The 22050-nt window shown below is 37.5% G+C and overlaps 1 long non-coding RNA gene across 6 annotated transcripts in view; it reads left to right on the top strand.

The window, feature by feature from the left end:
* Positions 1–21592, top strand: part of LOC129619784 (uncharacterized) — a 69200-nt gene extending 47608 nt beyond the window's left edge. For 3 of the 6 annotated variants that reach the window (XR_008698102.1, XR_008698101.1, XR_008698103.1), the window contains exons 2-4: positions 17917–18198; positions 19280–19354; positions 19545–20372. This is a non-coding gene — a long non-coding RNA (uncharacterized LOC129619784). Of the gene's footprint in view, positions 1–16087; positions 16243–17916; positions 18199–19279; positions 19355–19544; positions 20373–21118; positions 21221–21397 lie in introns of those variants that run through there. The other 3 variants (XR_008698105.1, XR_008698104.1, XR_008698100.1) reach the window with 3 other exon arrangements.
* The last annotated feature ends 458 nt before the right edge of the window (positions 21593–22050 follow it).

Below are 22050 nucleotides of genomic sequence, written 5' to 3'. Positions count from 1 at the left end.
CAAGTCAGTAGTACAGTATAACAAGGTTAAGGTAGTATATGTAACAAGGTTAAGCACAAAGACACAAGTGCTTAATAAATAACTATATCATCATTATTACTTATAATAAACAAACATGATATATGGCAAATTTCAGGTAGTGGAAACCAAAGTATCAAAAAAGATGAAGGATAAATTCTTTGAAAATAAAACAGAGTCACAAGGCCAGCCAGAGTTTGAACACCACGTGCTCCACTTAATGGTTCCAGAACCTGGAAGTGGAATCCATCATCTTTGGAACTAAGGAGCCAGTTAGTTGCATAATGTAGCTCAGAATGAAATTTATACCTAAAAGATCAGAAGGTTACCTTCTTGTTGCTACTTTTCAAATATACTAAGAAAACGGACATTTTAGTGACTTAAAAAGAAGGAAGATTCTCTCAGAAACCTTCAATTCAATTCCCAATCAATTAAGGTGATAATTTAAATTGTAACAATATACACTTCTCTGCTGGGGTTTATAAAGTTATTTTCATTTTGAATGAAATATAAATATGGCATGTGAAGTGCAAACCCCTGGAGAAGGGAATGGCTACCCACTCCAGTATTATTTTCCTGGAGAATTCCATGGACAGAGGAGCCTGGCAGGCAACAAACAGCTGGACACGACTGAGGGATTAACACGTTTTCATGTTTCCTGCATTTATTCTTGGACAGACAGGACTACTCACCATTGTTTTAGGTCAGGAGTTGCAAACCATAGACCCTAGACCAAATTTGACCCTCTTTCTTTGTTTGTATGGGACTCAAACTAAGAATGATTTTACATTTCAAGTGGCCCTCTTTGGAAAAAGTTTGCTGACTCTGGTTTCAAGATAATCTTTTCCCTGAGAACTTTATTCTTTTTTTTTTTTTTTTCCTACAGTTACTGTTTAGATCTTGGAAAGCAGCATGGTTTATATCTCCTGTGCTATTCTAGGCAGTTGATACCAAAGGATGTCTCTGAATGGGAGACAGATTTTTGTCCTAGATGTATTTTCTATGTGTTTCATTCATTTGACTACTCAATTTGTTTCTTCCACAATACGTTTAAGGAATTCTGTGTGTGCCTGCTCTCTCCTAACTTTTGAAGATGAGCATCTTCACCAGTAGAGAAGGAAATGTCATCCCGCTCCAGTATTCTTGCCAAGAGAATTCTATGGACAGAGGAGCCTGATGGGCTATATTATAGTCCATGGGGTCACAAAGCGTCAGACACAACTGAACAACTAACCACCCCCCCAAAACACACACGTATTCACCAGAGCTCCTGATACTGAATCCCATCCTTTGATTCTCTCCTCCGTATCACAGTTCATGTGCACCGATGCATTCTGCCACATGACTAACTTTGCTGCTGCTGCTAAGTCGCTTCAGTCGTGTCCGACTCTGTGTGACCCCATAGACGGCAGCCCAACAGGCTCCCCCGTCCCTGGGATTCTCCAGGCAAGAACACTGGAGCGGGTTGCCATTTCCTTCTCCAATGCATGAAAGTGAAAAGTGAAAGTGAAGTCGCTCAGTCGTGTCCGACTCTCAACAACCCCATGGACTGCAGCCTACCAGGCTCCTCCGTCCATGGGATTTTCCAGGCAAGAGTACTGGAGTGGGGTGCCATTGCCTTCTCCGTGTCTAACTTTAGACTTCCTCAAATATACATTAGGCCCCCATTACTTGCATGAATTTTACAGACAAGGAGCTTATCCCACAGCAGATCTTCAAGGAATTTATCACAAATTAGGATAAGCAAAGAGGCAGAGCTACTGTGTTATTTTGAGTCCTCCAAGAAGCAAACACATACATTTGATCACAGGGAATGTAGGATGGTACTGGGAGAGCTTTCAGGTCATAATGCAGATCTTGCCCCTGTATGAGAGAAGGAAGGAGGCAAGGTTGGATAGGAAAGGTTGTAGAGTACAGTGTAGTTCTAAAAAAGTTTAGGCAAAGTCTCTGTGTCTTTCCTGGGCCAAAGGCCCCCACCTGGGGAGTTTGTATCTTTCAAAAAGGAGCCTGCTTAGTATCTCTGCTGTACTCAATCATTGCCGGGGAGCAGCTGGTGAAGGCATGGGCTCAGCCAGCCCAGTGGTGGACTCAAGACAGCTGCAGCTGGGTCCCCTGGTCAGTAAAGCTTCTGTGGCTGGAGTTCTGCAAGGCACATTCTCATGTCTGCTACAGCCACACTGAGTGGTAAAAAAAAAAGCATGCCATTAAGGACTAGGGAAAAAACAAAGCAGATCTAGGTTATAGAAGGGCTTCCCTGGTAGCTCAGCTGGTAAAGAATCTGCCTGCAATGCAGGAGACCCCAGTTCAATTCCTGGGTCAGGAAGATCCCCTTGAAAAGGGATAGGCTACCCACTCCAGTATTCTTGGGCTTCCCTGGTGGCTCAGATGGTAAAGGATCCACCTGCAATGAGGGAGACCTGGGTTTGATTCCTGAGTTGGTAAGATCCCCTGGAAAAGGAAATGGCAACTCACTCCAGTATTCTTGCCTGGAAATTCCATGGACAGACAAGCCTGGCGTGCTACAGTCCATGGGGTTTCAGGGTGGCAAAAGAGTTGGATGTGACTAAGCAACTAAGCAACAAGGATTGATTCTACCTGAAAAGCTAACTGCTGGGAAAGAAAGAATGGAGATACGATAGCCGTGCAAGACAGTCAGTGGGAGTCTGGCATGGGCCAAAGAATTCTGGCTAACACATGTATAGAAAAACTTTCCTTTCTATCCTATAGCTAGAGAGTAGGGCAGGTGAGCAGTCTATTGCCTGCATATGGATGTCCAAGATCAACTTACAATTTTCTTCTCATAGGTGTTTTTCATTTTAACTTGTCTCCAAGCCAGTTTGAGATCCTGCAAATAATTTGTCCTAAAGACCACCACACAATGGGGAGAAGGATGAGCATGGCTGAACTGCAGCTTGGAGTGGGACCCTTTTTTTTTTTAAAGCGTTTGCTACAGGTACATGGTACCTGTCCATTTCCAGATCTGGTCAAGACAGCCTGAAGAACGATGTCTCATCTTATTAAAGAGAATATCCTTCAATGTGCTAGTCCTTCAATTTGTTCATTTTCCTTTAATGTGTTAATTAAGGGTAGGAAAATGAGAGAAGTGCTTTTTTAAAAGGATTATACATGTGAGATTTTGAACTTTTGTATTGCTCATTTTAAACATTTCTAAGGAAGTTTGACTCTGACTTGGACTGTAGCCAACCAGGCTCCTCTGTCCGTGGGATTCTCCAGGCAAGAATACTGGAGTAGGTTGCCGTTTCCTTCTCCAGGGGATTTTCCCAACCCAGGGATCGAACCTGGGTCTCCCGCATTGCAGACAGACATTTTACCCTCTGAGCCACCAGGGAAACCCTTTTCAGTATAAATGGAAGTATTTGATATTCTCTCAGCTTTGGCTTTCTTCGTGTGTGTGTTTATACTCCACTTTCCCCAAGGCATAGGCAGTTTAGCTGATGTGCCCACTAGTTATTTGAAACCAACTTAGCATGTAATAAAGTTGAAGAGTGTTCTTTCATCTACTTTCCAAAGGCTGAAGAGTGTTGACCACATATAGATGATGCTATTTAGTCTTTTATAACTCTTTAAAAACTATGAAGATAAAGCTAGATTTCTCTCCTTCTCATTTCCTGACTTCTTTCCACAACTCTAGGCTCATCTAAGGGATATGTATTTTCTCATTTTTCTGATAAACCATTGGTGGGCTTTCCTTTTGTGTATGTGTAGTGGAGCAGCAATTTGGATTTATTAAGAAATGAATGAGAAAAGAAAAATAAGCTCTATTAATTTAAAGGCTGTGGATACTTTCTTTCCCAGCGTTAATTTCTTCACATTTTGGAGGACAGGAACTATATCTCTTGGTGGGGTGCATGATACACAGATGACCTCATTTTCATCTCTTTTTTTCCCTCCTCTTTGGTTTTTTGATACATGGAGATAGTTTTAGAAACATTTTTCAACTGCTTTCTTCCAGGAGAGTATGTCTTCAGTTTATTGAGGTTCCTATCCATTAGATTCAAAGAACAAATTTGTAGCTCTGTGCTTCTTTTAAGAGGGAAAGACATTGAGTCTTTAAAAAGAACTAACAAAATATAGTTTCTTAGAAAAAAATCCAACTTTTAAAATAGCTGTTGTTCTATTTTAGCTTTAGGACAATAAGACTGTAAGTATCTATGTTTCTATGATTATAGAAAATATTTTTATTACCTAGCTTAACATTAAAATTATTTTGATATCTAGCACACATGATATTTGAAGTTGTTTGTGCCAGCTTATTGACTAGAAAAGAAAATTCCAGTTCTAACTAGTGAGAACTTTTATGAGAGAAGAAAATTCCAAAGCTCAAACAACAAATAATTTCATATTCTACTATATTATACAAGATGTCTATCATTGCAAAAAAGTTATGTATCAATAATAAAATATTAATAAAGATGATTTTAATTTTCATTGCTTTTTAATTAATTTCTTCTATTGCTTGTTTATATTTTTATAATGTAATCCTTATCATAAACATTAGCAAACCTATATTGATTATTTACAATGTGCATCAAGACATAACATCCATGTAATAAATAGACTTTTCAATTCAAACATGACAGTTGATTTTAGAGGTTTTCTTTAAAAAACTGTTCATGTTATTTTTACTCATTTTTGTCTTTCTTAGCATGAGTTTTGATGTGATATTAAATAGTGGTAATGTTGGTAAAGGATTTAAGTAAGAAAACTTATAGGAGCCCAGGAACCTGGGCATGAAAGAGGTGGATTGGAGAGATACACTGTACTGCTGGTTGGAAGCCTGGTTGCCATATGCTGTCCAGCTTTCCTTTACTGTCTGTCAACATATGCTGTTTTGATCTTTGTCTTTTGTCAACAGAAGTGGGAGACATAATAAAGAAATAAGATCATTTACTATTTAAGACGTCTTCTTTTCTTTCTGGTTTTGGCAACGAACTGAAAAGACCAATTTAAAAATATTATGATCCGATTTTGAAAAATAACATACCTCTGTTTTTGTATCTGTAGACAAAGATCTGTTAACAATGCTTGCCTTTGTGGAGCAAGTTTATGGAGAATTTTTGCTTATTATTTTAGTCTATTAAAGTCTGTTAAACAAATTTCATGTATGACTTTTGTAATCTAAAAATGTTAAGGAATTTTATGGGTAGCAGTGAAATGGAAATGTATTTTGGAAGCATTAATTTTTGTTATTTTAACTTTAAGCTTAACCATTTTGACTAAAATGACTCTAGGTTCTATTACAAATGGTCTACAAGTTATATATTTCAGAAATTACTTATAAATTGGTTAGAAATATAATTTATCCTTTAAACCAGGATACTTTTGAAAGTGAAGGAGAATCTTAATTTAACACTACTGCAGTGACAGGCCTTGCTAGGGACTGTCCCAGGTAACAGGACATATACAACTAAAGATAACATATTAATAAAATAGATATAAAAAACCTATTGAAGAATATACTTTAGAAAAGAATCTATTTTGAAGAATATAGTTTAAGACAGAATTGTTCTGGTGTTTAATCCAAAGAGCATTTCAGATTTCATGTTAATATTTGAAGGTGGCATATGAGAAATGTGTAACTAGGCGAGTCAGAATAATTTAGTATTCGGTGTAATGTGGGTGGGTCCATTTCAATGAGCTACAAAGGGTTCCTAACGGAGATTCCCAAAGGGCTTATTATGTGGCTGTTTCTACTACATCATCAAGGACCTCCTAATAGCACCAAAAGGGAGGATCCAAGGTGGTACTGGGTGTGACTTTCCTACTAGAATGCAATTTTATTTTATTAATGCATGCTGTATATCTATACTACTATTTCTCTACCAAAATTTTACTAAGGTAGTTTATCTGTGCAGAAAATTTTCACAATCCATTAAAATCAAGGAAGGGAGATAAAAAAGTGATTGAGGTGAAGGTGAAGTTTAACTAAATTCTGGGATAACTTTTAAAGAAAAAGATAATATATTGTATTCAAAAAGGCATTTCTTACTCATTATTCCTTGCTGTTAAGTAGTTCTACTTATCATGTATTAAAAGAGACAAGGCAATTTCCCACTGAATGTGGTAAAATCAAAAGGCTATAAAAAAAATAGTTTAGTGTTGAGGCACCCTACTGGGTTTGCTTATGTGTTTGTATAATCTGTCTTCAATATCATTTCTCAAACAATAGCCCACTGCGTTGGAAACATGGAAACCATCCTAAGCTCTAAAGACTTATTTTTAAGATGGTGAATGTTATTTTCTATCTCACCAACTGCTGGGATCTGATTGGTCATTAGCCCATTTCAGGGGAAGCTTCAAGAGCTAATCAGGGGTGTTATCAGCTATGATTTTATTGCCACTGCACAGAAAACTTAGCAATAAAGAAAACTGTAAATTCAGGATTTATCCTTTGTAGGGGTGTGCCTCATGCTTGGAAGATTAATGAAGAATTCCTGGTCCATTGTTTATTAAAGATACCACTATTCTATAGCATTTTAATTGTAAATCCACTCTTTGACATCCTAACTAATGGTTCCTGTTAAATTAATAAAAGCAACATATTAAATTTAAATCTCAGATAAGGTAAAGATTGCTGTTTTAATATCCCATCCATATCCTTTATCTTTCTACAGGGGCTTTCAGGCCAGTAGTTTTAATAACATGCATGAATGAAGATGCTCTTTTTTAACTCAAATGGTGGCAAAGAGTTTTTCCTTTATATTAGCAGGCAATCAATTCCAATAGCTTTTTAATGCTTTCTTAAAGAATCAATTTTAAAGCAGATGCTCTTCAGGGGACCCTCTTAAACTTCTTCACAGCCGGTCTCCTAATTTTCTATTACAATGCAATCTAAAGCAGCTACAAAAATAATGCAGATAATGTTTGCTGGGTAATGATTTCCAATTTCCCCATTCCATGTACCCTGTTATTAGGAGGATCATCTTGGTTGTGTAAATTAATTTTCAATTCACTTCAGGGGAACATTACAATGATTTATTCAATGCCGGTGTTGAAGAAAGTGTTGGGAGGATTTTAGCAATCTGAGAAACAAAATCAATTTGTTCTGATTATCACCATGTTAAAGGGAAAAAAGGGGAGAAACAAAAAAGTCAGTAAAATGTGTGTCAGATTTTTGCAAGCACTTGGAACTATGATTTGATGCTGTGTTTCACTCTGTAATACATAAATTTAGCAAACGAATGGTATTTGGTGATTTATCTCAACTTGGAGATTAAGTTTGAAATAGTCAGGAATATTCTTCCATTTGATATTTCAGGTAAATGCCTTCAAGGCAAGATAGCACTCATTCATATTTCCTTGGAAGAAAGAAGTAACATAATAGCTTATAATCAAGGAAGAATAGATTTCCTAAGCACAATGTTATTAGCCACTAGTTTGGTACAAAACTTAAAACAGGAACTATCAAAGCAATGTCTCATAACTGTAAGTACAACTTTTATTTATCATAATTTATTGAGTACACATTTTACCAAGATTGTATATGAACAGTGGTCTTTGTACTATTCCCCAAAAGTCATCCTTTGTGAAGGTTTTACTGACCTTTTATCTTAATGAACTTGTATGTGTTGGTCACCAGAGGCAAATTTCACTGTGTCCAGGTGTGAATGCAAACTGATGCTCTGTTCACTTTGCCAGATCACTTATCTTCATTCAACAGATATTCATGTGTAGGTTGTGCCATGCACTGTACTTGGAGCAAGGAAGATGCTGGAAATAAAAGCAGACTGCTTTAAATATGACACTGCAACCTGTGACAAGATATATGAAAAAGTGGCTCATAGTAATCTTTTAAATAATCTTAAGTTTAATGACTTAAAGAATCAATTTAAAATTTAACCAGGTCAGAAAGGCTGGGGCTAGGTTTCCCCAGGAAGTGATGGTCAGAGTTGTGGATTTCTGACCTGAAGGATAAGTGCTGACCAGGGTGAGTAGGGCCAGAACACCATTTTAAGACAAGAGGTAGGACCAGATTTGTTACCCGAAAAGCCCAGGCTGCATTGTGGCCAACATCTTGTGGAGTAAGTGGGGTGGTGGTAGGGGCTTGAATGGCTGTGAGAATCCACAGGACTGTTGCTGCCATCCAGGAGATAAGGCATGCCCAGGTGCATGTACGGTCTTTCCAAACCTCTGCCCATCCATCTGTGGGTAGCCGGGATGGATGTTCCTTTCTTGACTTCACTGTAGCAGGTGATGAAGGCACAGGTCTGTATGGACTAAAGTGAAGTAGGTTTGGTTGGATTCCTGAAACTAGGTGCCTTCAGGAAAAAGCTTGTAGACCAGCAATAGTCTACAGTCTGTACATTGGTGTAGACCAGCAGGAATAGATTTAGAATCCTTGACAGAGCAGCAGAGAGTCATAGAAACATCCAGAAGCATGAACTTAGCCTTTGAAACTAAATCTGTTTCTTTTTTTGAGTGTTAAGTCCATATATATTATTTGGGGATGTTATTGAAAAATGTTCTTGTTTCAACAGAGAGTGTGGTGCGGTGCATTCATGTTCAGTCATGTCCAACTCTTTGTGACCCCATGGACTGTAGCCCGCCAGACTGCTCTTTCCATGGGATTATCCTGGCAAGAATACTGGACTGGGTTATCATTTGCTTCTCCAAGGTATCTTCCTGACCCAGAGATCAAACCCACGTCTCTTGTGGCTCCTGTACTGGAAGGTGGATTCTTTACCACTGAGCCACCTGGGAAGCCTTCAATAGAATGTTTTTATTAAGAGCACATACATGTATTGCCTTGGCCTTGTTCTGTTTACAAGCCAGAGCTGAGTTTGTCTCTTTAGCAGAGAATGGTCTAGTGAAGCTATTATGCCCATTATAGTCCATGCTCAACCTGATGTGTGTGCAAAGCCTGGTCTGTCACCTACTGTCTCTATGACTCAGGAAGCTACCTAATTTTAGAGTCTCAGTTTCTTCATCTGTAGGTTGAGGGCACTCAGAATCCACTCTGATTAGCTTGCAAAGGAGTAGGTGAGATGGCGCTTGTGAATCTCCAAGCAGAACCTTTGTCCTGTAAGCTAGCAGTTGGTTCAGGGTATACAGTCCCTAAGGTTTAGGTTAAGCAGGGATAAATGACACAGTCTGGATAGTAACATGCCACTCAGAATGGAGGGGTCACAGGGAGCCACAAACCAGGGCAGTGGCAAAGCAAGTTTACTGAAGTCCTACAGTAAGGGACATGCGATGACTGTTGGAGAGCTGAGTGGCCCCAGCTTTCCCTAGTTTAGAGGGAGCTTTTGGCAGGAACTCTGAGGTTTCAGCTTCCTTTATAATAGCTCAGTGCAGGCAAGCTTTATGAGTCCTGCGCTCAGGATTCATAGGGCCCAGAGTTTCACCTGACTAGCTCTCTCAAAAAGTCTTGCCTTCAAGAGAGTATGAATATCTGAGGTTCTGCTACTGGAATATGGAATCCTGAGTGCTATTCTCACTTCTACAAGCTGGGTAGGGGCCTGGGTTATAGTGATCTTGAATGAGTTCTCTCTTCTCCATTTTCAAACATACTTAGACCTGCTGATGTTTCTGATATTGGATTACTGTAAGAGTCAATGACCTCAGAGAAGTTAAGCACAAAGACACATTATTTGTTATGTATAGAAATGTAGACTTTCACATCACCACTTTTAGGTTTTTTAATAGTCATAAAACAAGGATAGGAGTAGGTTAGGCTCTCTGTGAGATTGAAACATGAGCTCAATGGAGATAATGTAGGAACTCAAGATTTCCTCTTTAGATTGATTTTTAACATTATTTACATTCTCTCAATAATACTGAGATAAGTGAAGAATTGATGTATATATATGTGCCTACTACGTTGGGCTGTTCAAAGAGAAGAGGAAATATTTTTAATGCTTTAAATTTTTTCAAATATTAAATGCTGTTGTGGCAGGTAGGACAAATGTATATTTAAAAACTGAATTTAGGAGAGCTAGTTGTATAGATTTTTTAAATGTCAGTACTACCCCCCCATGCATTCCAAAATCCATTCAAAGCTTGTCAAAAGGGAAGAACCTATTGTGATTTCAAAGGACATGCAAAGTACATTTATTAACTCTTGATTCTTTTTGAGTTTTAGGAATAAACTGACAGCTTGAGTTAGAAGTAATCATATCTAAATATTCTTTGTGTGGGAGATACATTATAATTTTTCAAAGCTACATGAAAGTGAAATCTGTCTGCTGGTTTATTAATGAATCATGAGAAAATGGATACGTGAATTGTCACCAAATTTATAGGATAAGTTTTGATTGGTCTGATGTAAAAATTTAAGCCATACAGCACTTATGAAATTCACCTACAGGGGCTCTGAAGACAACCTCAAGGAGAGAGATAATTAAGATGGATATTTTTCTGTAAATAGGAAGAATATGTGGGAGATCATCTGACTTTTAAACTAGGCTATGACATGCCTGAAATTCTTTTTTGAAGGGAACTGGAGGCACCTCAGGTAAAGAGAAATTTAACTTTGGAGGTTAAAAGCAGAGTTAAATCAAGGTCCATTTCCTGCTTCCTGGGAAAGACATTTGAAGACATATGGATGGGGAAAACAATTAGTGGTTCTAACAAATAACAGGACAGATGCTCAGACTTTCAGGTATTTGTTTGCATTTGAGCTATTTCTCACATGGGCAACTTTGTTTCTTACTCAAGGGCAAATTGTAGAATTGTAGCAAGAATTTCTTAAAAATATATTTTAATTAAATCAAGATTGATGAGTTTCCTAAGAAAAGTTGGGAAGCTTAGCTTGGGAAGCTCAGCTAATAAAAAATATAAAAGCCTCTTATAAATGAATTATCCAAACCAGAAATAATAATTGAAATAAATTTAAACTAAAAGTCTTAGAATAAACTAATATTAATTGGGGGAGGGGGAAAGATAGAAATAAAGCAATATAGAATATATGAACAAGACCTTTCTCCTTTTTTCTTCCTTTTTAAAAATTTCTCTTTTTAAATTGAATATGAAAATGGGATAATGGAGAATAAAAGTCAGAATAAAAATCTATCAAGAGTAGTTAATAAATATATATATTTATTAATATATATTAGATATTTATATATATATATATCTGAAAACTGACATGAATTGGTTATTTTGAACATGTCCTAAATGTTTTCCTGAACTTCAACAAAAACAAAGTAAAATATGATATTTTGATTCACATTGTCTCAAAAAGTGAACTTTTCCCTGGCATTGCATTCTAAAAGTGTGTGTGTGTGTGTGTGTGTATAGGATGTCAAATAACAAATATAACAATAATAATTGAAACATTATGTAACACTATCATGTGCCAGGCAATATTGTAAGCTGCATACACTTTATATATAACCCTCACAATAATCCAGTGAAGTAGGTGGTACTATTATTTGCATTTTAAAGAGGGAAAAACTGAAGCACAGAGAGATTAAGTAACTTGCTCAAACTTACCCAGTACATAAACGGGGGAGCCAGGATTTGAGCACAAGCCATGTGACTTCAGAGTTAGTATTCTTAATTATTATACTATACTGCTTTTATATGCACACCTAACATGTATGTATATATGTGTGTGTATCTGTGTATTTATACAAGGTTATATAGATACAGATAGCCACACATATATAAAATGACTAGTAAATCAATAATTTTGGACTGTCTCGACTATTCAGGGTTCCACATCCCTTTTCTAAGGTAACTTTTGCATGAATCTGGGAATGATATTTATCATAATTCTTTGTTCTAAGTTGTTTCAGCTTCAGTTCAATTCAGTTCAGTCGCTCAGTTGTGTCCGACTCTTTGTGACCCCATGAATCACAGCATGCCAGGCCTCCCTGTCCATCACCAATTCCCGGAGTTTACCCAAATAGATGTCCATCGAGTTCGTGATGCCATCTAGCCATCTCATCCTCTGTCATCCCCTTCTCCTCCTGCCCCCAATCCCTCCCAGCATCAAGGTCTTTTCCAATGAGTCAACTCTTCTCATGAGGTGGCCACAGTACTGGAGTTTCAGCTTTAGCATCATTCCTTCCAAAGAAATCCCAGGGCTGATCTCGTTTAGAATGGAATGGTTGGATCTCCTTGCAGTCCAAGGGACTCTCAAGAGTCTTCTCCAACACCACAGTTCAAAAGCATCAATTCTTCAGAGCTCAGCTTTCTTCACAGTCCAACTCTCACATCCATACATGACCACAGGAAAAACCATAGCCTTGACTAGATGGACCTTTGTAGGCAAAGTAATGTCTCTGCTTTTGAATACGCTATCTAGGTTGGTCATAACTTTCCTTCCAAGGAGTAAGCATCTTTCAATTTCATGGCTGCAATCACCATCTGCAGTGATTTTGGATCCCCCAAAAATAAAGTCTGCCACTGTTTCCACTGTTTCCCCATCTATTTCCCATGAAATGATGGGACCGGATACCATGATCTTCGTTTTCTGAATGTTGAACTTTAAGCCAACTTTTTCATTCTCCTCTTTCAGTTTCATCAAGAGGCTTTTTAGTTCCTCTTCACTTTCTGCCATAAGGGTGGTGTCATCTGCATATCTGAGGTTATTGATATTTCTCCTGGCAATCTTGATTCCAGCTTGTGCTTCTTCCAGCCCAGCGTTTCTCATGATGTACTCTGCATAGAAGTTAAATAAGCAGGGTGACAATATACAGCCTTGATGTACTCCTTTTCCTATTTGGAACCAGTCTGTTGTTCCATGTCCAGTTCTAACTGTTGCTTTCTGACCTGCATACAGGTTTCTCAAGAGGCAGGTCAGGTGGTCTGGTATTCCCATCTCTTTCAGAATCTTCCACAGTTTATTGGGATCCACACAGTCAAAGCCTTTGGCATAGTCAATAAAGCAGAAATAGATGTCTTTCTGGAACTCTTTTGCTTTTTTGATGATCCAGCGGACATTGGCAATTTGATCTCTGGTTCCTCTGCCTTTTCTAAAACCAGCTTGAACAACTGGAAGTTCATGGTTCATGTATTGCTGAAGCCTGGCTTGGAGAATTTTGAACATTACTTTACTAGCATGTGAGATGAGGGCAATTGTGTGGTAGTTTGAGCATTCTTTGGCATTGTCTTTCTTTGGGATTGGAATGAAAACTGACCTTTTCCAGTCCTGTGGCCACTGCTGCGTTTTCCAAATTTGCTGGCATATTGAGTGCAGCACTTTCACAGCATCATCTTTCAGGATTTGAAAGAGCTCAACTGGAGTTCCATCCAGAGAAGGCAATGGCACCCCACTCCAGTACTCTTGCCTGGAAAATCCCATGGACGGAGGAGCCTAGAAGGCTGCAGTCCATGGGATTGCTGAGGCTTGGACATGACTGAGCGACTTCACTTTCACTTTTCACTTTCATGCATTGGAGAAGGAAATGGCAACCCACTCCAGCGTTCTTGCCTGGAGAATCCCAAGAATGGAGGAGCCTGGTAGGCTGCCGTCTATAGGGTCACACAGAGTCGGACACGACTGAAGAGACTTAGCAGCTGCAGCAGCAGGAGTTCCATCACCTCCACTAGCTTTGTTCGTAGTGATGCTTTCTAAGGCCCACTTGACTTCACATTCCAGGATGTCTGGCTCTAGGTGAGTGATCACACCATAGTGATTATCTGGGTTGTGAAGATCTTTTTTGTACAGTTCTTCTGTGTATTCTTGCCATCTCTTCTTAATATCTTCTGCTTCTGTTAGGTCCATAATATTTCTGTCTTTTATCGAGCCCATCTTTGCATCAAATGTTCCCTTGGTATCTCTAATTTTCTTGAAGAGTTCTCTAGTCTTTCCCATTCTGTTGTTTTCCTCTATTTCCTTGCATTGATCACTGAGGAAGACTTTCTTTCTCTCCTTGCTATTCTTTGGAAGTCTGTATTCAGATGCTTATATCTTTCCTTTTTTCCCTTGCTTTTCACTTCTCTTCTTTTCACAGCTATTTGTAAGGCCTCTTCAGACAGCCATTTTGTTTTTTTGCATTTCTTTCCCATGGGGATGGTCTTGATCCCTGTCTCCTGTACAATGTCACGAACCTCCGTCCATAGTTCTTCAGGCACTCTGTCTATCAGATCTAGTCCCTTAAATCTTTTTCTCACTTCTACTGTATAATCATAAAGGATTTGATTTAGGTCATACTTGAATGGTCTAGTGGTTTTCCCCACTTTCTTCAATTTAAGTTGGCAATAAGGAGTTCATGATCTGAGCCACAGTCAGCCTCCGGTCTTGTTTTTGCAGACTGTATAGAGCTTCTGCATCTTTGGCTGCAAAGAATATAATCAATCTGATTTCAGTGTTGACCATCCGGTGATGTCCATTATGGAGTCTTCTCTTGTGTTGTTGGAAGAAGGTATTTCAGCTTAGAGTTTGCCAAAGAGAGGCGCTTGGTGAGACTGATGGTGGGGACAGAAGAAGCCAGTTTTCCCCTGCACATGCAGTTGCAGCCAGATGCATGAACAGTCCTGACATGTCATGGAGGCTTCCCAACAAGTTCTTGAGAAGCACCCACTTACCATAGACTGAAATAGTTGAAGCACACTTTCCAGAGAATTTTGAGAAGTGCAAAAGCTTCTGTGAGCTATTAAGAACTAACTGCCTCTGACTTAGGAATTTGTGGAGACTTTGCTGAACTTCTTCTCTGTAGATTTTTCAAATTTTTTAAAGCCTTGAATTCCTGTATTAAATATGTGGCATCTAGAATGCATAGAGTGGATGTAGCTCTCCTGGTCATGACCTTCATGCAATAAAATAGTAAAATAGTAAAATAGTCTGGCATTGTGTTGAACACTATGGCTGTTGAGGTAGACATATTTAGTTTAGTTTTTCAATTCTACTACCAACCAGCAGTTTTTCAATATACCTGAATTCTTATTTGTCTCTTTGTAAGATATGGATTTTAACAGTAACTTTTTTCAGTTCAGTTCAGTTCAGTCACTCAGTCATGTCGGACTGTTCGTGACCCCTTTGTTAGTAGTATTTTAATAGAAATATATCTTTTAGGTAGTTCTGAATATTAAAAAAAAAGGAAAACAGTTAGCATAGTCCTAGATTTCAGCAATAGTTATTGGGATTTACTATGGTTTAGCTCAGAAATATTATTCAAATTTTATTATATCATTTTTCTATAAATCTTGGCATTTAACATTAAATTTAAACTGTACAAGTTAAATGGAAACTAAGATAATATGGTGTACTCTGGTTTCATTAAGAATATTTTCCTGAAATAAGAAAACAATGTAGGCTTATTGTGATAAGTTAAAATATAAATATGTATAATGTCTCAAATGAAGAAGTTTATACCACCATTGAATAACTGTATTTATAGTTCTATACTTTTTAAAACACAGATGTGTGTTTATAAACATATGAACAAAAAATCAAATTATATTTGCTTTCCCACATTTTTTATCTTAACGATAAATCTTTGCAAATCTATATATAGAGAAAGCTACCTTAGTCTTTTTAATGGCTCTATGGTATTCTACTATATTGCACTCTGTGCTGTGTGTTTAGTCACTTGGTCATGTCCGACTCTTTGCGACCCCATGGATTGTAGCCTGCCAGGCTTCTGTGTCCGTGGAAATTCTCCAGGCAAGAATACTGGAATAGGTTGCCATGCCCTCCTCCAGGGGATCTTCCTAACACAGGGATCGAACTCTGGTCTGCCACATTGCAGATATTCTTTACTGTCTAAGCCACCAGAGAAGCCACTATATTGCTGTATCATACTTAATTAATCTTATATGTATGAGTATTTATTTCTAATTTATCTGCACTATAAAAATGTTTCAGCATTCATTCAATTTTGTGTAAAGTCTAATCATTTTCTTAGAATGATACTTGAATGTGCAGTTTTTAAGTCAAATCAAATATGCATTTTCAATTTTTGTTGATATTGTTAAATGCCCAAGAGAAAGTTTGAGTAAGTTTTTACTTCTAACAAGAAAACATGAAAGTGTTTGTTTCTGTAAACTCATGATAAGCGTCTGGGTGGATGATGATAACAGTATTGTGTTTACAGTATCCAGGATTCATGGATAATTAAAATGTCACTTATCCCATTTGTATCAAACATCCATTGTCTTAAGTGGGTCTTTGGCAAAGGCTGGAAGGAAGTCAGTTCTGAGGAAAATGCTTTGATGAGTGCCCTAAAGGCCAGGACACTGTGTTGTTGAATTAAGGAAAACTGTGTACTTAAGATGCCAGCTGTACAGACCACAGACCCATGCTCCTGTGAATAGGTAAGAGCTTGATCTGAATTTCTGCTCAGCTTCAGGATTCTTCCAACTGAATGGAGGTGGGTTGTGGGGATGATGAGACTAGCCCATTTAAAAATAATCATTGTCTTGTAAGAAGTTGAATGTGTATTTAGCTGAGATCTTTAGATTCTCTGCCAGATACTTCATGAAGAAGTGACTTGGGACTGCTGATATACCTCTGTTATGGAAACAAAAATGAACAATTTAAAACATCTCAGTAAAAATGTGAGATTTTGAATGAGTAAAATCTCATTGCTTACCTAAATAGGTGGAAAATCTTCTAACTACTGGAATGGGTAGAGCTCTTGGGTGGGGCCATTTCATTTTAATTTAAGCTGTTGTGAAACCATTGATTAACTGCAACAGGAGAAAACAGGCTCAGTATCTTTATAAGGCAATTTTATTAAAGCAAAATGGGAACACTGACCCAGAGAAAGGTAATAGTTTTCTTCTTAACTGTGACTATAGAGAAGGCCCCCACTTCATCAAGACCTGCATCTACTAATTTAATATAAATTAAAAGTGTAACAGGGTTTCAGGGCTGCTTTAGGCCATTTGAAATTGAAAATTAATTTGTCAAAAAAACAATTTCTTCTCCTCTAGTTTTGAGAGTAATACTACGTGCAGCCTAGTCCATGATCCCTGGTTCATAAGTAGTCTGAGAAATCTGGGGTAGATGGAATGAAGGTTTTCTTATTAATTTAACACAGTGAGACTTGGTCATTTTTTTGTCTCTACACTTCTTTAACTGATTCTCTGTGTATCCAATTCAGACAAAAATGTAGTCAAAATCTAATGAAAGAATTCTGGGATTGGAAGTATTTGGGGCAAAATATTCCTAGTATACTGCTGTTAATCTGACTTTCCTATCTCTCCACTGAAGTTGTTTTGAAGGCTGTGGGTGTTAGAAAAGGACTGTTGGAATAGGTTTTGCAAGAAGAATCTTGTCAATTTTAATTAGAACATTTTGAAAAATATTATATGCTAGCAATGGATATTTAAAGAGACTATACCTTTTTAGAAAAGGAAGAACAATTAAAACTGATTTGTGTAGAGTTCTAAATAAAAAGACATTCAAAGTAAAGTTGTTTCTTCATTTTTTATAAACGGGCCTTAAGCAGTTATTTTCAAGTGGATGCTTAAGATAATAATTACAAATACATACTCACTTTGACTGAATTCTTTGGATCAGATATTTGGCATCAAGAAAAATATTAGTAAGGAAAGCAATAATAATAGCTTAACTTTATATAGGCCTTTACAATTTTGTAGAATTTTACACACATCAGTGATTAACTATTGACAAAAATCTAGTATACAATTTAGACAGATGGGAAATGAGCTGCATTTGAAGGGAATTAGTAAAGGATATATAGAGGGTGGAGAATTAGAAAGTGTCTTTCTTTCTCAGTGGAACCAAAACCAGTTGGGTTCTTTTCTAGAATCAAGATTCCAACACTATTCTGATGTAGAAGCAAAACCATAGGCTTTAGAAGAATATTTAACTTTCCACATTTTCTAAAGTCACTAGGAAGTCTCCCTCAGTTATTTCTCATTCTACATGCTGATTGACTACAAACCCCACTGGTGGTAAACATCTAGATGTTGCTGTGCCTGTGTTTTAAAATTTTTATTTGTTACTGTCTTTTTTGACAGGACATAGCTACAGAAGAAGAGAAGAGAAAAATCTAGTTTGAAGAGAGTATATGTACCAATCCATCTCACCCATTAAGTATTGATAATTTTACATTACAATTTTAAAATGACAAGGAATTATTGCTCCAGTACCAGCCAGTCTGAAACAGAAGCAAGTCTGTTTTCCTTCCCCTGTGGTTAGCACAGAGTGTCTGGACAAATAGAAGATTAAATTCTTAAAATATGCACCCAAATGAGGCTGAGGCTGGGTGTGTTTTCATATTGTTCTACAACCAAACACAGGTAACTCACTGGGGTGGCTTAACTTACTCTGACTCTTCTTGATAAACATGTGCATTGTATATAACATTTACACAGGTTCTTAACAAGTTTCATAGAAAATGATTATTTGTAAAATAAAGAACTTAATTCACATCTCAGTGTGGATGTTGTAGAAAGCAGAATCATTCAATGAAAAAGGTCAGAACACCTTGATCATATATCTGTTTTACCCTTTAACATTAGTGCGACCTCGGCAAAGTCGCCTCATTCATCTGACCTCCAGGTACCTCATCCCTGAAATATGACTGATGCTAGTTCTTGACTGACCTGTGAGTCTTGACTGGCTGTGAGGCTCAAATGAAATTATGAATGTGTTCAAATGCCCTATAAAGCTCATTTTCTGTTAATACTTTAATATTAACTCCATAAAAATTTTATAGTTTTATATTATCTGTTTGCAGATGCATGTATGTGTGCTAAGTTGCTTCAGTTGTGTCTGACTCTTTGCAACCCAGTGGACTGTAGCCTGCCAGGCTCCTATGTCCATGGGATTCTCCAGGCAAGAATACTGGAGTGGGTTGCCATACCCTCCTCCAGGCGATCTTCCTGAGCCAGGGATTGAACCCACATCTCTTGCATCTCCTACATTGGCAGGCGGGTTCTTTACCACTTGTGCTACCTGGGAAGCCCATTTGCATATACATGATCACAGATATTTTGAATGTAAAGTACTAAAAAGATCAGTGCCAGAGTATCTGTATGCTTTATCTGCAAGAGGTAATAACCTGCCTGTTTAAAATTAAATAACATTTATAAAATAAAATACATGTAAACATATACACAATTATAAAGTCATTTAAGTTTGTATATGTGTTAGATACATATATAAAACATATACAAAATTAAATGAGTTGTTAAAACTTAATTTTTATCTACTTTTTAAATGTTTTTTTCTTAAAATCTGATTTTAATTCACCTTCTTCTATTTCTTTCTCCTCCCTTTGCTTTGTTGTGTCATGCTTATAAAATAATTGGTTAAGTAATCTTGCTGTCTCTATTTCAGAAAACATACTATTTTATACTTTTGTTTTTATTTTAATAGATGTTAAGTGGAAATATTGGTGGAGGACCAAGAAAGAGCATTTTCAAGCACTTTCCATGTGAGGGACTGCTGGAGGTAGGTAATAAATAAATAAATGCCAAGAATTCTAAGCATGAAATATTCAAGATTTTCCAAGAGAAAAAACTTAGATAAAATTTAGGTCTCATTCATCCGAATAGTCTCTTTGATCAAAACAATTTTGATTACTTTCTTTTAATTTCCTTGCTTCAATTTGCTCATTGGTTTTGTCTGTGTCTCCACACAGTTAATAAATGTGCTGATATTTCTGGCTATTTTCACAATCAATTATGCATTGATCAACTGATTGACCATGCAGCAGTCTGATTTGGTTGGTAAGACAGCTACAAACACTGGATTGACTGTTAAAATTGTTAGCTGTACAGACCTGGCATCAGAGAAGGACTTTTGAAATATGTATAAAATGCCTCACATTCTCAAATGGTCATCTAAATGTCAAACCTGTGTTCAAAATAAAGTTGAATTTGAGTGATTCTTGTTCTTACAGATTGTACATTAAAAGTAAAATTTCATGTGGAACATAATGTAAGGTTCTCATATAAACAAGAAACTGCTAGACTAAAAATGAGGCATTAGTAAATATTGCTGTCCTTCAATGCTGAAGATGATGTTGACTCTTGCAATTATGTTGTTTTTATTCAATTTTAAAATTCTGGTTAAATTATCATAATACTTAAGTTCTATTCTGTATCATTATTAATGTTTCCTCTTTTGTGACTTTGTGCTACTGAGAATTTAGAGAATTTAATTGTTATGAATTGGGCACTATGCAGCCTCAATTTCTGCCAACAGAGATTGTTTTGTCTGTAAGGCTAAAATATTTTTACCTGATCCTTTAAGAAAAGGGCTTCCTTGGTGGCTTAGATGGTAAAGAATCTGCCTGCAATGAGGAGACCTGGGTTCTATCCCTGGATCAGAAAGATCCCCTGGAGAAGGAAATGGCTACCCATTCCAGTATTTTTGCCTAGAGAATCCCATGGACAGAGGAGCCTAGCAAGCTATAGTCCATGGGGTCCCAAAAAACTCAGACAGGACTGAGCAACTAACACTTTCACTTTAAGAAAATGTTTGCTGACTCTTGCCAGAGTTACTACCCCATCTAATGAGAGTTCAAGGCTCTTTTCCACTCACAATACCAGTTGTCCCTCCTTCCCACCTAGAGATCTGACTCTGCTTCAGATCAGGGACAATCTTACCAGGCTCTGGAGGGTAGAGTTCAGGGTGGGATGAGCAAAGAAGTTAAAATGCCAGGTATTCACAGAATGAACTTTGGATTCTGTTGGGAGTTTGGCTTCTCTCTTATGTCATTGTCATACAGGGATCCAAAGCCTTCTCTCTTTTGAGAATTATATCTTTTTTCTAACTTCCTCAGATAGCCCATTGGTAATCAGGATGGATTCCACAGCCAGGTACTGGAGTGCTTACTGCTTTAGGTGCTGAAATTATCTTTCATGGTTTCATCATACTATTAATGTGGAAAGATACTAGACTTAATGCATGTTTAGGGAAAAGGAGCAAATATAAATACCTGACACATCTTCAGGTAGGCGAGGGACTCACACTGAGTTTTTGTGACTCATCTGGGGTCTGTTCTAGCTCACTGCAGCTTAGGATTCCTTTCCAAGTTTTGAGGCCAAACTCCAGTAATAAAATGCATCTATTTGTTGGCCTTTTCAAATAGTCTTTTCCATCTGTAGTGCCAGTAGCCTTTTGTCTGTCAAGCATTCAATATTCTCAGCCAACTTTCTCTTTAACAAATAAGTGATGACATTATTATTATTGTTGTTGTCGCTGTTACAGTCCCTGCTCTCCAGTGATTCCCAGTCTGGTGATAAAAAACATGAATGCAAACAGCTAATCTTAATGAAATGTAGTAAGTGAGGAACTGCTTCACCAGAGAAGGTAAAATTCTCAGTGGTGTGATGGAGTTGGATCTTACTAGCTCTGTCATTAAACATTCAGGGATCTTGACAGCTGGTTGCTAAACCTTTTGCACCTTAAAATTGGCCATGGTGGGAATATTAACCCTATAGAAATTGGTGACTACTTCAAATCAGGACCTTTTTTCTTTTTTCTAAGAGAACTGATTTACTGAGACGACATGGCATTTAAGCTGAAAAAAGAGGAGGATGTGGAGTCATTGCAAGAAGGAGGAAAAAAACAGTATGATTAACATATAATATATATAAAATATCAGTAGTATTTGATGTTGAAAAAGATTTATTCTTTTTGACATATAATGTCAATTCCATTGTACTTATTAAAGTATGAAAATTGTATTTTGATCAATTGGAATCAAATTATAATTCTTTTCTATACTTAATTTGCCACAGACTGATAGGTTAAGTACAGAACAATTATACCAAAGAAGTTCTCGCACTGTTAAGAAAGTTCTAGGACTCACAACAGATTTCCCAACCTGGGGATCTGGCAAAGAGACTGAGAACTTCCAGACAATTTGACTTTGGAGGCCAGTGGATTTTGATTACAGAACTTACAGAGGATGGGGGAAACAGACTCTTGGAGGGCACAAACAAAACCTTGTGTGCACCAGGACCCAGGAGAAAGGAGCAGCGACCCCACAGGACACTGACCCAGACTTGCCTGTGAGTGTCCAGGAGTCTCCATTGGAGGCGTGGGTTGGTGGTGGCCTGCTGCAGGGTTGGAGGTACTGAGTGTGGCAGTGCATGCCACAATAGTTGGAATTCATTGAATTTCAACTGAAATTCAAT

The sequence above is a fragment of the Bubalus kerabau genome, chromosome 9, assembly GCF_029407905.1.
Source record: "Bubalus kerabau isolate K-KA32 ecotype Philippines breed swamp buffalo chromosome 9, PCC_UOA_SB_1v2, whole genome shotgun sequence".
NCBI lineage: Eukaryota > Metazoa > Chordata > Mammalia > Artiodactyla > Bovidae > Bubalus > Bubalus kerabau.
This window is presented reverse-complemented; position numbering and strand designations above follow the sequence as displayed.